General features: G+C 40.9%; 1 protein-coding gene across 1 annotated transcript in view; it reads left to right on the forward strand.

Annotated features, from left to right (window-relative positions):
* The first annotated feature begins 8,188 nt into the window (after positions 1-8,188).
* Positions 8,189-13,938, forward strand: part of LOC138921419 (ral guanine nucleotide dissociation stimulator-like) — a 93,342-nt gene continuing 87,592 nt past the window's right edge. The window contains exons 1-3 of the mRNA XM_070255208.1: positions 8,189-8,327; positions 9,733-9,937; positions 10,491-10,546. The gene's annotated coding sequence lies outside the window, so the exon portion shown is untranslated. The remainder of the gene's footprint in view (positions 8,328-9,732; positions 9,938-10,490; positions 10,547-13,938) is intronic.

The following is a 13,938-nucleotide window of genomic DNA, read 5'->3' on the forward strand; positions in this document are numbered from 1 at the left end:
GGATGCAGCTGATTCTGATGTAAGCAGACTTCGTGGGTCCTTACTGCAAGAATCACTGGGCAACCGAAGCATAATGTTCTTGGCAAGTAGCGAAAGCTTGGCTGGAGAAGCAGAACTGGTTCTTATCCAAAAATTCTTTAAGCTCATGGATAGACATTTTGTGCGTCCCTGCCTGCCTTATGTTCCAGCATCCTGCCTCCAAGGTTCTGGAACCTTTGGTGCCCCAGCATCAAATCTTCCCAGTCTGCACGTTGGCAGAGAAGGAAGCCATCCTGCCTCTTCAACTCTGAAATTAGTAGAAGACCAAAGTCCTTGTATATTTCAAAATATTGAAGAAGAAAGTGACTGTTTAACCACCTACGTGATAAAACTGATACTGGCATTTATCAGTCTGTGTGTGTGTGTGTGTGTGTGTGTGTGTGTGTTTTAATAGTTCAGTAGTTAGAAAATGGAGCCTCCATTTTCCCCTCATCCGCTTTGAAGCTATGTAGTGGGTGAATGCCATCATTTCTGTTTCCGATCTCTTTAGCATCCATTATTTCTCTGTTGTCCCCATCTAATAGTCTGGATCCTTTTAGTTGTTGATGGCGCAGTGATTACTGGGGCTGCTGCTTTAGGATGACATCCAAATGCCTCTGAACAGTTGAATTTACTTACTGCTTCCCTCCTGAAAGCTTTTTAGCATGATCCAGCTGGGGTGGTTTCATCGGGAAAACCATTATTTGTGGCTCTCTTTTTTTGAGGAGTAGAAATAAATTTCCCAAAAGGTGAAAGTGGACGCTGTTCATTGTGGATCTGCAATCTTACTTTTTCTTCTCTCTCCTTCTTACATTTCATTTGCAAAGTTTTACTCAGGAATGACTTCTTTCTGGGGAAATGGAATGTTCTAACTTGCACGATTGAGTCAAATCAATGTTTAGAGTGGTTTGGACTTTTAAGCCTTTTGCTGGATTTTGGCAGTATCATTTTATACTGTAAAACCCCTTTTTCCCAGGTAACCTATAATATTCATATTGAACATTATTCACAGCTTTCTAACACCCCCTCATTTCACTTAGCTATCAGCTAAGCAAATAGTGCTCAAGAGTTAAAAATATGCTATTCTTCCTCTACAGCACGTGCACTTTTATGTGAAAGGGGAACCGCTCTGTGTTCCTAATCTCTGTATACATATCTATCTGTGCATGTAGTAGCTTTCAACACTGTAATTAGACACAGAAACCAGACCGTGCCAACACAGTGCACACATGCAGGTTTATAGAGCAGCTGTGACAAATATATAATATGGTAAAACACCTTTTCACTAGCTGGGACAAATTCTAGAGTATACAAGGAGAGTTTCAAATGAAAATTAGGTAGAAGAATCTGAACTATTTCTTGCAGGAGGACTGCACAGATGAAAATTTCTAGGACGCCTCTCTGGAAGAGTGTATTTGAGAGGCACTGTGCAATACTGGAAGGCTGATAGCTCAAGGAGTCCAATCCTCCTGGATTTAAATCCCAGCCAAGGTGCTGTGTGATCTTGGGCAAGTTGCTTTACCTCTCTGAGACTCAAGTACCCTGTTACGTCACAGAGATAATAGCAGCACATTTACCTCATGGGGCTCGTGTGAGGATTAAGTGAGGTAACAAATGTCAGGCTGCAGACACACTTTCGTCATCTGAGGATCGGAACCACAGTGTGGTGATGAAAATGGAAGGAGATATGTCATCATTACAACAGAACTCTCTGGAATATGCCCCTCCCTGCCACACACACAGCAAATATGAGTCTCTTTTGTGAACTGTCAATGTTAATAGCATCCACATTTACTCAGCTACCCTCATAAAAAAATTAGGAGCTACACTTAAATGGTTTCTCTCTCCTCCTACCTGTCCCCTTCTTCTCGTGCCTGATCCCCCATGGTCACTTGGTACCAAATTGTGCCATTCAGCCTCCGAAATAACTTTCTAATTCGGTCTCCTCAGCTTCATCCTCCCTGTCACTGCCTCAGTTCAGACCCTTATTGTCTTTTGTCTGGATTAATGCAAGAACCTCTTAACCAATTTCAGTATCTTCGGCTTGGATCCTCCATGATCCATTAGTAGCTCCATTTTACAGATTAGAAAATTGAGACAGAGAGAGGTTCAATCAAGAGCCCCCAATCACATAGCTAGTAAGTGGTGTTATAGGGATTCCAACCTCAGCAGCCTGGCTCTAGGATCTCTGCCCTTTCCTACCTTGGAGCTTGGTGCAGTGCATTATTGGGTTGTGGAAATCGGCAGTACCTCCTACGTCTGGTAATTGCCTCGAGTGAGTCCTGTTTCCCCCTCACCAGATGTTTCCTTAGAGCTGCTCTAACTGATACATCGATCCTGCAGGAGCTCCAAGCCATTCTGCAGGAAGAGAGCGGGTGAAGGAGGAACAGGCAGAAATGTACAAATGAGTTCTGGTGGGAGACCATCAGTGCATCGTGGATGCTGTCCAGAGGCTGACGTGGGCCACGTATAAAAAGAGGAGGCTGAACTAGGGATGGAGAAAGTAGGGATTCAGGTCCATTTCAGCATTTCAGGAGTCTGGTCCAGGGGGTGGGGCCTGGCATGAAGAACTGCCAGGGGGGATGATGCTCGGATTCTGGCGGTAACAGAGGCTGCTGGTTTAGAGCAGGATCGCAGGCAGACGTGATGCTGTGGTACCACAGGGACAGATCATCCATGTTCCCGTGAAGCCACAGCCACTCTGAAGCCGGGGCCAGGGCTTTCCCACACGCTGTGGTCATAGGCACTAGAGTGGCAGGAAAAGTAAACTGAGAAACTACAAGTTTCTCCTTGTAGAAACCTTACTCATTCTTTAAAGCTCACTTAAAAATTAATATTTATCTAAGGAATCCATACTTGTGCCTTTAAAATCAAATAGTACTGAAGGCTTTATAAAGAACTGTGACAGGCCCTCCCCAACCTCACAACCGCAGTCCTTTCTATCCCCCCAGTTCCATTCCCCATGGAAACCACTTGAGCCCTTTCTATCATAGCTGTTCTTGTGTTTACCTTCATTTATATAACTAGTACGAATACTTGTATTTAAAAGTAATTTTAAAATATTAGACACTAACTTCTTGCCGTGGTAGATAAAATTTGAGTAGGTAAAATTGCAGGTGGATGAAATTTGGTCGACACCCCATTCCCCTCTTCACTCTTCTCAGTCTCTCCTCACTTAAATCTTTATTCATGCAAAGTTCATCTTGGCATGGAAGGTGACCCCTTTCCTGGAACGTGTTCAGAGACTGCTCCTCCCCTGCTCCCACAGAGCTGTGTATCTCTCTTAGTGCACTGTTCCCCTTGCCCTTCCACGTTGGGGTTATCCATAGAACAGGTCACACAACTGTGGTCTTTACTGCTGTGTGCCCGATATTGGTAAACCCTGCTCTTCTTCCCTGTCCCTAGCCATCTCTATATCTCTCTGCTTTGCCAGTCTCTGGGTGGGGGGAAACCAAAGTGGGTACTTCATGTGTGCCCTGAAAGGCTGGGACGCTGGTCGTTCACTCTGCTCTCTCTTTCCCTGAAAGGAGAGCTCTTTCTAGCTGAGGAGTTCCCTCTTAGCACTGAGTAATGCCAGCTTAAAGGACGGGGTGATGCAGGCAAAATGAAGCTGTTCTTTCTCTTTATGTGTGATTATTCTCACATTTTTTGTTCTGCTATGTTGCTAGAGTTTCGTAAGAGGGCTTTAGAGCTCTCCCAGAACTCTTTTTGATCATGGGTAGGTCGCAGTCTAATTGTTGATCTTTCTGGGAGGACAGAGGCTAAGATCTCCTACTCCCGCATCTTGGTGACATCACTCACTAACACATCGTTAAGGATTTTTCATTTATATTCATGAGGGATAGTGGTCTTGTCTTTGCATGTGATGTCTTCACTTGCCATTGAAATCAAGGTAACTCTGGCCTAATAGAATGATGTGAGACCAGCTCTCTCCTTCGATATTTTCTGAAATAGATGGTGGGAGATTGGGATTATTTGCTCCATTAATAGTCAATGGAATTCACCAGTTGAGTCATCCGAATCTGGGCTTTTCTTCCCTGAAAGGGTTTTAATTACTAATTTAATTTTCTTGTTTGTTACAGATCTATGGAGATTTTCTATTTCTCTTTGAGTCAGTTTTGGAAATTTGGATCTAAGAATTTGCCAGTATCTTATAAATTGTCTAATTTGTGGCATAAAGTTGTTCATAATATTCTCTTATAATCCTTTAATTTCTCTGTGGGTGGCCCTTTATAATTTCTGATTTTGGTAAATTCTATCTTCTCTCTTCCTTGGGGATGCTAGCTAAGGGATTGTCAACTTTATCTGGTAAACAGCCAGTTTCTGGTTTTATTGATTTTTGTGTTTTGTATTTCACAGACATGTGTTCTAATCTTTTGTATTTCCTTTCTGTTTCTTGTTTTCAGTTTGGTTTATTTTCCTTTCTTTCCTTTCTCAGGGTGGGAACTTAAATTATTGATTTGAGACTTTCCTCTCTTCCACTTTAGGTGTTTAATACTATAAATTTCTCTCTAAGTACTGCTTTAGGCACATCCCATAGACTTTGATATTCTATTTTTTAAATTTTCATTCACTTCAAAGTACTTTCAAATTTTGTTCCCAATTTATTCTTTGACTCATGTGTTATTCAGATGGGTGTCATTTAAGTTCCAAATGTTTGTGGATATCCCAGATATATTCCATTCTTGATAGCTCACATTCCATTGTGGTTGGAGAACATATTTTATATTATTTCATTCTTGCTAAATCTGTTGAATTTATTTTATGGCTGAGTACACGGTCTATCCTGGAGCATGTTCCATGTGCTATTGAAAAGAGTGTGTGTTTTGTAGTCATTGAGTGCAGTGATCTATACACGTCACTTAATTTAATTTGGTTGATAGTGCTGTTCAAGTCTTTTATAACCTTGCTGATTGTCTTTCCTCTTTTTAATCCATTATGGACAGGGGGCAGTTGAAATTTCCAAGTATTGTTGTTGAATTGTCTCTTTCTCCTTTCCTTTCTGTCAAATTTTACTTCACGTATCTTGAAGCTCTGTTAGATTTGTAAGCATTGATAATTTCTATATCTTTCTGATGTATTGACATTTTGTCATTTGGATATTCCCTCTTTGCTTCTAATGATATTTCTTGTTTTAAAGTCTGCATTGTCCAGTATTAATACAACCCTCTAGCAACCTTTTGGAAACTATTTGTGTGATATGTCTTTTCCATCCTTCTAGTTTCAACGTCTGTTTGTCTTTGAATCTAAGTGTGTCTTTTGTAGATCACATAGAGTTGGATCTTGCTTTATTATTCATTTTCCCAATCTCTGTCTTCTAATTGTTTTTTTTAGACCATTCACATTTAGTGCAGTTATTGATAGGATCAGAGTTACATTTCCCAATTTGCTATTTGTTTTCTATGTCTTCAGGCTTTTTTGTTCTCTGTCCTTCCTTTATTAACTTCTTTTGTGCTAAATAAATCTTTCAGTATATCATTTTAATTCCTCTATTGAATATTTTTTACTGTTTTTGAGCTATTTTCTAGTGTCTGTGCTAGGGATTCCAATATGCATTTTAACTGACTATGGTCTATTTCAAACGAATATTAACTTAATTCCTATGAAATATAGAATGTTTCCTCCAATGTAACTCTATTACTTTCCCCTATTGTGCTATTATTTTTATATATATCTATATATGTTACCAAACCAATACTACAATGTTACAATTATTTCTTTGTACAATCTCATGTCTTTTAAAGAATTTAACAGAAGAAATGAGAAAATATATTTATAGATTCTTTTTTTTAAAACCCAGAAATTTATTACTTAAGGCTCTCTTAATTTCTTCCAGCTGATTTGAGGTACTGTCTGATGTCATTTTCTTCCAGCCCAAAGAATTTCCTTTAGTATTTCTCACAATTCAGTTCTGATATCAAGAAATTCTTCCAGTCTTTTTAAATTTAATAATGTCCTTATTTCACCTTTATAATTAGTGGATAGTCTTGCTGGATAAAAAAATTCTTCATTACCATTTTTTCTTTCAGTATTTTGAATATGCCATTTCTCTGCCTTCTAGGGTCTATCTTCTCTGATGAGCAGTTAGATATTATTTATGTTGATGCTCTCCTGTACATGTTCAGTTGTTTTTCTCTTTCTTCTTTTAAGATTTTCTCTTTGTGTGTGGCTTCCAACAGTTTGACTATGATGTGTCTAAGTAAAACTATATCTTTGTATTTATCCTACTTGGAGTTCAGTAAGCTTCTTGGATGTGTAAATTAACATTGTTTCATCAACTTTGGGAAGTTTTGGACATTATTTCTTCAAAAAATTACAATAGCTATTAGATCCACAATTTGAGGAGGTGTATTAGATGAGATTTGGGACATTTACTGGGAAAGTCTAGGAACCTGGAAATTGGAATGATTACATGTATTTGGATTCAGATATAGCTGAACTCATTGGGCACAATGAGTCTCCCTTGATTTCATAAGCAGTTGTGTCTCCCTGTGTGAGGCTGTTCCTTCATTGCTGGTATTCAACTATAGGATGAATCTCAAAATCATTATCCTGAGTGAAAAAAAAGCCACACAAAAATACACTGTATGATTCCTTTTGCATGAAACCCTAAAAAGATAAAACTAATCTAATATTGACAGGCATAGAGAGAAACAGTTCCCAGATGGAGGTGTCTGAACACTTTGAAAAGTGACCCAATATACTGGGGCTCTCAATAGATTGCCTCAATTACTCACTCAGATAAGGCTTGAATACAAGAATATCTTCAAGAGGGACATTAAGTTCCTCAATATTTTATAAAATGATCACTACCCATATGTGGGTGAATGCCAGCTAAGTACACCTCCCCCAATTACTGCTAGAATGGACTCAGTGTGAGGTCAAGATTAAGGTGAATAAATTGTATTCCTTCACTTACATGGATTTACTGAGCATCTAGGAAGCCCAAAGTTATTATCAGAGGAGAAGGATATGGTCAAACATATACTACTACTTGGTCAGAACAGATATTCTATACTCTGTGCACTTTGCCTGGCAGGTGTACACTTGCCTCTGCACAGCTTTGAGGCTTATTAGACAGTTCAAGTTTGTTGTACCTGCCACACTCTCTGCAATTTTAAGGCCTTTAAGGTATACTAAAAGTCACTGCTTTGAGGAGCTTAGAAAAAGAAGTGAAGAGTAACTGAATTCTGACAGTGTCTCTCTCACTTCTCTCTCTCTCTCCAAATCCTAAGGGGTGATCCTAGTATAAGTTACCCCTGAAGGAGATACACACTATCCTCAGGCCCTGTCCAAACTTCCTTACTGGCTCCAGGCCCATAATGGGAATAAAAAAACAGCTATGTTCAGAGTAAAATTGCAAGAAATCCAGAAATTAAAAAACCAAAAACACAAAAGGAACTCAAGATCTTGCCCAATAAAGCAGAAACTAGGTAGCACATAAGGGGGTGGATCCTTACCATATTAGATTAGGAAGGATGAATTATGTTTGGATAGGCTCAAATTAATCAATATGAGTATACTCCCTGTGGACTCAGGAGCAGCCCATGTTGCATTTCAAAGCAATGAAATATGTATTTCCTCTAATGGGATACTGACAAATGTTTTTTAAAACTCTTAGAGTGTTTCTCATGTGCAGCCATCTTTTGTGGTGACATGGAGCACCTGTGCAGACCCTCAGTAGAATCTGCACACTGGGCCCCAGGCGCGCCAGGATGGGGCTCAGGGGTTGGTGGGTCCGGTGGCTGTAAAGGAACAGGGTGGAGGTCCCAGGTTGAAAAATTGTAAAATTATAATTTTACAGCTATATAATTTAACTACTTCAGTCATCATGTCTTTTTCTTTTTACAAAGTCAATTTTCCTACATAACTCCAAATTTTTTTCACACCATCTAAGTAATATTTTAATATTTTCCATATCCAATCCGTATTCAAATTTCCCCAATTACCTCCAAATGACTTATGAAAAAAAATGCTATTTTAATCGGGAGCCAATAGCGGATTACCCTTTGCATTTGACAGCAGTGTTCAGGCTTAACCCTTAACCTCTTCAGGCTCGGAGGACCCTGGGCAGGATTGATTTAAGGACACCGTCCTCCCGCTTTCGCAGAAAGGCCAAGAGTGACTTGAAATGTAGACGCGGAGGCCTATGGGAAATGTAGTTTTAAATAGGTGAGGTTCACCGCCTGGACTCTGGGAAGGGGACGCCACGCTCCTTCTGCGCATGTGCAGCCGTAGCCTCCTCGTTCTTCTTCTCAGGACTCCAGAGAACCGTTGGGGAACTTTGGGATGTGCTCGGAAAATGCAGGGTGCGCACCTAGGGCGAGGGACTAGCTGGGAAGGGTGTGCCTGTGCTTGGGGATGGGAGCAGAAAGTGTCTGGGACCCCGTCGCCCCCCGCGGCGGTGTATAAACCCGGGCGGGCCGTCAGAGCGGGTAAGGCCGATGGGGGAGACCCCGGCCCTCGGGCTCCTGGGGCGCAGGTGTTCGGGGCTGTCCAGGGTGCCAGAGGATCGTGTGACCAGCCCGCCTGCAGCCCGACCGGAGAGAAGCCCGTGTCGGCGGCGGTGGGTGCGGGAGGGAGGAGTGCGTTTATCAGGCGGACGGTGACCGTTGGTCTGCGGTGGAGCCCGAGCTCTGGAGCACTACAGGCCCGGTCAGTGCCAGCTCTGTCACCTGTAAGCAGGGGCGACAGAAGGAGCCTGAGCGAGAGTCAGGGTTCTCATCTATAAATATTAATAATGATTGTTTCACGGCGGCTTTTGGAAACATAGATCACTATTTTAGACAAGTGCCAGGTAGGAAGCCTTAAGTAAGTGACAACTGCTGTTATAGTTAGAGGACGCTTTGCTTTTCTACTGGATAGTTTAATGTACCCTGACAACCACTTCACCAGAAACCGAGGCTCGGGTCGGTGGCCCGATGTGCTCGAGTGAGGAGCTCCCAGCCAGGGAATTTGGATTCGAGGGCAGGTGTGCTTTGCTTCAGTCTCAGGCTTTGTCTGATGGCACACCTGCCCAAGACTGGCATTACAGCCTTCACAGCATTTAGGAACTTGGCCTGTCCCTGCGTCCCCAGGGATGTAAAGGAAAGGATGTGGATGGAATCCCACCGTGTGTTACATGTATCCTGGGATTTCTAGTGTCTCTTCAGGTCCCTTGGGTCAGACAGAGGTGCCTGGCCCCCTCTGCATTGTCAGGCTTTCTGTCCTTGAAGTCTAACGTTATAATGAATTCCAAGAGTCAGGCTTTTTGCCCCTAAAATGAATTTGTTTCTCAGATCCATGTCCCAGTTGCCTTGAAACAAACCAGCCCTTGTGAGGCAGGAAGCAGGGGGCCTCTGTGAGGGAGTCTTACCTGGAAGAGAGCGCCCCTCTGACCTTAGACCTCTCTCCAGAGCTTCAGAGCAGAGACAGGAGCCCAGAAAGGAGCAGATGCTAGATTTGCAAGATCAGAAGCAGGTCTTGATCCTCCTGCCCAGAATGAACCAGACTTGATGATGATGCCACCTTCAGGAGCCACCACACTGTGTTACAGTGGGGCATTTGGGCCGTCCCTGGGAAGTACAGATGAGCTGGGGTGGCCCATGGGCAGGCTGCTCAGGAAAGGCTGCTTTGTTGGAGAGCCGTGAGGGCAAGGTCTGGGGGTAAGGGACAACCAGGCAGAGGGAGGAAGTTCTGTCTCCAGTCCCCTTAAATGGCCCCCGCTATTTACAGATGCGCTGCTGTCACACATGTCCACCACCACATGTGACATTAGTGACGTTATCCTGATGTCACAGGATCCAAGAATGATGATCTGTGAAGAGTTTTCCGAGGTCACCTACTTCTAACTGTTTTGAAAGATTTAAAGACATTGGGCCTGAAAATTTCAGTGACTTGTCCAGGGAAACGCAGTTTGTGACAGTTCACTCTCTCACAAGTAAGTTACCAAAAGCATCTATCAAAAGGGCCTTTTGAGAAATACTTCCCAGCTGAAATGACCAATTAAAAATTCCTGCCTTAAATCCTCCCATCTCTTTTACTAGGCTTTCCGTGGATTGTGTATACCGGGGGTTAAATAGTATTACTGAGAAAAATAGATAAATGATGCATACTGAGTATTTTTCTGCTAAGTTAACTTTAATGAAGGAATAGTGTCGTGTCGTTTGGCGTACTTTAATTCAACTAATCGGTTGTTTTTATTTCTTTCTGTTATTCAGAAGGACGCATGCGTTATTGTTAAATCAATCGAGTAAAGTTTATGTTCACTCAGTAAAAAACTGCAGATTTCAGCTCCATGGTCATTTCAGAATCACACAAAGACAGGTGTTGCTGCCTGTCCAGGATCCTTCTTGTGCCTTTTCAAGGCCCAGAGGGCCCTGTGCCTATGGGGAGGATGATCCCCAACTGGGGTGCTGAGATTTGAGGAGGTGAATCTAAGAGCTGTAAGACAGCTAAATCTCAGGACCCCTGTCTTCTTTCTGTCCCCTCAGCTGAACCACAGTCCTCTGTACTCGCCCAGGAGCCACAGAAAGTGAACATCCCTCAGGTGAGCTCTTTATTCATTCCCCATTTTATATTGTAGTGGATTTATAAGGTTTAGCAGGATCCATGCATTAAAGGAAAAGGAGAAGTAGAAATAGTAGAAATCAAGTCAGTCTTGAGGAAAAATATACCATGTTTTACTATTAATTGTGATGTTGGCTGTTAGCTTTGAGTGGGTAACTTTGTCAGGGTAAGTAGTTTCCCACTAAGCTACCTGTTTCAATCTCTTTACTTGTGATTGGGCTATTCAGATTCTTTGTTTCTTCTTGATTCAGTTTTGGGAAGTTGTATGAGTCTTAGAATTTATCTGTTTCTTCTAGATTGTCCAGTTTGTTGCTATATAGTTTTTCATTGTATTCTCTTATAATCCTTTATATTTCTGTGGTATCTGTTGTAATTTCTCCTCTTTCATTTCTAATTTTATTTATTTGAGCCTTCTCTCTTTTTTTCTTAGAGACTCAGGCTAAGGGTTCGTCAATTTTGCATATGTTCTCAAAGAACCAGTTCTTTGTTTCACTGATCTTTTCTACTATTCTTTTTTCTTTTTTGGTTTCAATTTCATTTATTTCTGCTCTGATTTTTATTATTTCCCTCCTTCGGCTGACTTTGGGCTTTGTTGGTTCTTCATTTTCTAACTGTATTTTAAGATTGCTTATGTGAGATCTTTCTTGTTTTTTAAGCTGGGCCTGTATTGCTATGAATTTCCCTCATAGGACCACTTTTTCTGCATCCCATATGAGTTGGTGTGGTGTATTTTCATTTTCATCTGTCTCCAGATATTTTTTGATTTCTCTTTTAATTTCTTCAGTGATCCATTGGTTGTTCAGTAGCATGTTGTGTAGTCTCCACATATTTGTCACTCTCCCAGCTTTTTTCCTGTAGCTGATTTCTAGTCTCATAGCATTTTGGTCAGAAAAGATGATTGATGTGATTTCAATCTTCTTAAATTTATTGAGGCCTGTCTTGTTTCAAAACATATGGTCTGTCCTTTGAATGCTCCATGTGCACTTGAGAAGAATGTGTATTCTGCTATTTTTGGACAGAATGTTCCATATATATCTATTAAGTCCATCTCGTCTAGTTTTTCATTTAATTCCACTATTTCCTTGTTAACTTTCTGTCTGGATGATCTATCCATCGATGTAAGTAGAGTGTTGGGGCCCCCTACTATTATTATGTTGTTGTTAATATCTCTTTTTAGGTCTGTTAATAGTTGCTTTATGTACTTTGGTACTCCTTTGTTGGGTACACGTATATTTATAAGTGTTACGTCTTCTTGTTGGAGTGTCCCTTTTATCATTATACACTGCCCCTCTTTGTCTCTCATTGCCTTTTTTATCTTGAGGTCTACTGTGTCTGATATAAGTATTACAATAACTGCTTTCTTTTGTTTGCCATTAGCTTAGAGTATCATCTTCTGTCCCTTCACTCTGAGCCTGTGTTTGTCTTTAGAGCTAAGAGTGTTTCCTGGAGGCAGCATATTGATGAGTCTTGTTTTTCAATCCATCCCACCACTCTGTCTTTTGATTGGAGAATTCAATCCATTTACATTTAGAGTGATGATTTATATATAAGGGCTTAATGCTGCCATTTTATCACTTGTTTTCCAGTTCTGTATTTCCCTTGTTTCTCATCTTGTGTATTTTGGACTGCCAGTTCGGTTTGGTAGTTCACTATGATGGTTTTCTCAGTTTTCTCTTTTTTGTGTGTGAGGAAGACTGGCCCTGAGCTAACATCTGTAAGCAATCTTCCTCTCTTTTAGCTTGAGGAAGATTGTTGCTGAGCTAACATCTGTGGCAGTCTTCCTCTGTTTTTTGTATGTGGGATGCCAGCACAGCAGGGCTTGATGAGAGATGCGTAGGTCTGTGCCTGGGACCTGAAGCTGCAAACCCTGGGTGGCTGAAGCAGAGCATGCGAACTTAACCATTATGCCACTGGGACAGCCCCTCAGTTTTCTTTTTTTTGTATCATTTGTGTCTCTGTTCTGATTATTTGTTTAGTGGTTACCATCAGGTTTGTATAAAAAATCTCGTAGATGAGATATACCATTTTCTGATAGCCTGTTATTTCCTTGGTCTAAGCCAGTTCCATCCCTTTCCTCTTCCTCTGATTTGTTGGTCATAACATATTCTGTTTTGTGTTGTGATTTTGTGGTTAAAATCACAAGATTATAGTTATTTTTGATGTTTTCCTTCCCTTTATCTTTAATGTCATAATTAAGTTTTTGCTAACCTGTTCTGGTAGAGAGCTGCAATTTTCTGACTTTGGCTGCCTATTTATCTCCTTGCTCAAGGCTTTGTGAACTCTTTTTTTTCTTTTTCAGGTATGAAGGTCTTCTTGAGCATTTCCTGTTTGGGGTGTCTTGTGGCGATGAACTACCTCAGCTTTTGTTTATGTGGGAAAGTTTTTATTTCTCCACCGTATATGTAGGATATTTTTCCCTGGATAGAGTATTCTCGGCTGAAGGTTTTTGTCTTTCAGAATTTTGAATATCTCATTCTTCCTTCTCATATCCTGTAAAGATTCTGCTGAGAAATCTCCTGAAAGTTTGATATGGTCTTTGTAAGTTATTTTCTTCTGCCTTGCTGCCTTTAAAAATATTTCTTCTTTGTCACTGACTTTTGCCAGTTTTACTACTCTATGCCTTGGAGTAGGTCTTTTTACATTGATGTAATCAGAAGTTCTGTTAGCGTCCTTTACTTGTAATTCCAGCTCCTTTCCCAGGTTTGAACAGACTTTCTGCTCCTTTCTCCCTCCCTTCTCCCTCTATAATACCCATAGTTTTTATGTTGCATTTCCTGATTGAATCAGATATTTCTCAGAGAATTTCTTCGTTTCTTTTTAGTCTTAATTCTCTCTCCTCCTCCATCTGAAGCCTTTCTATATTTCGGTCCTCCAGATTGCTAATTCCGTCTTCCATAATGTCAGCTCTGTAATTCAGGGTATCCAGATTTTTCTTTATCTCATTGTGTTTTTCATCTCCAACATTTCTGATTGGTTTCTCTTTATAGGGTCAATCTCTTTTGTGAAGTATTCCCTCTGTTTATTAATTTTATTCCTGATTTAATTGAACTATCTGAATTTTCTTGTAACTCGTTGAGTTTTTTAATGTTAGCTATTTTGAATTCTCTGTCGTTTACATTGTAAATTTGTGTGCCTTCAGGATTGATTTCTAGGTGCTTTTCATTTTCCTTCTGGTCTGGACTATTAATATATTTCTTCATAGTATTTGATGGGGTTGGTTTGTGCCTTCACATAGATAGTATCTGGTTTCAGATTCCACCTGCCACCACTGGAGGAGGTTCAGGAGCTGTGTATTCTGAGCCTGCTGTGATCCCTGGTGTCTGTGCTTGTCCTTTGGAATTTATGCTGACAGGACCCATCTGCGATTGCCTG

This window comes from Equus caballus, chromosome 29 (genome assembly GCF_041296265.1).
Source record: "Equus caballus isolate H_3958 breed thoroughbred chromosome 29, TB-T2T, whole genome shotgun sequence".
NCBI lineage: Eukaryota > Metazoa > Chordata > Mammalia > Perissodactyla > Equidae > Equus > Equus caballus.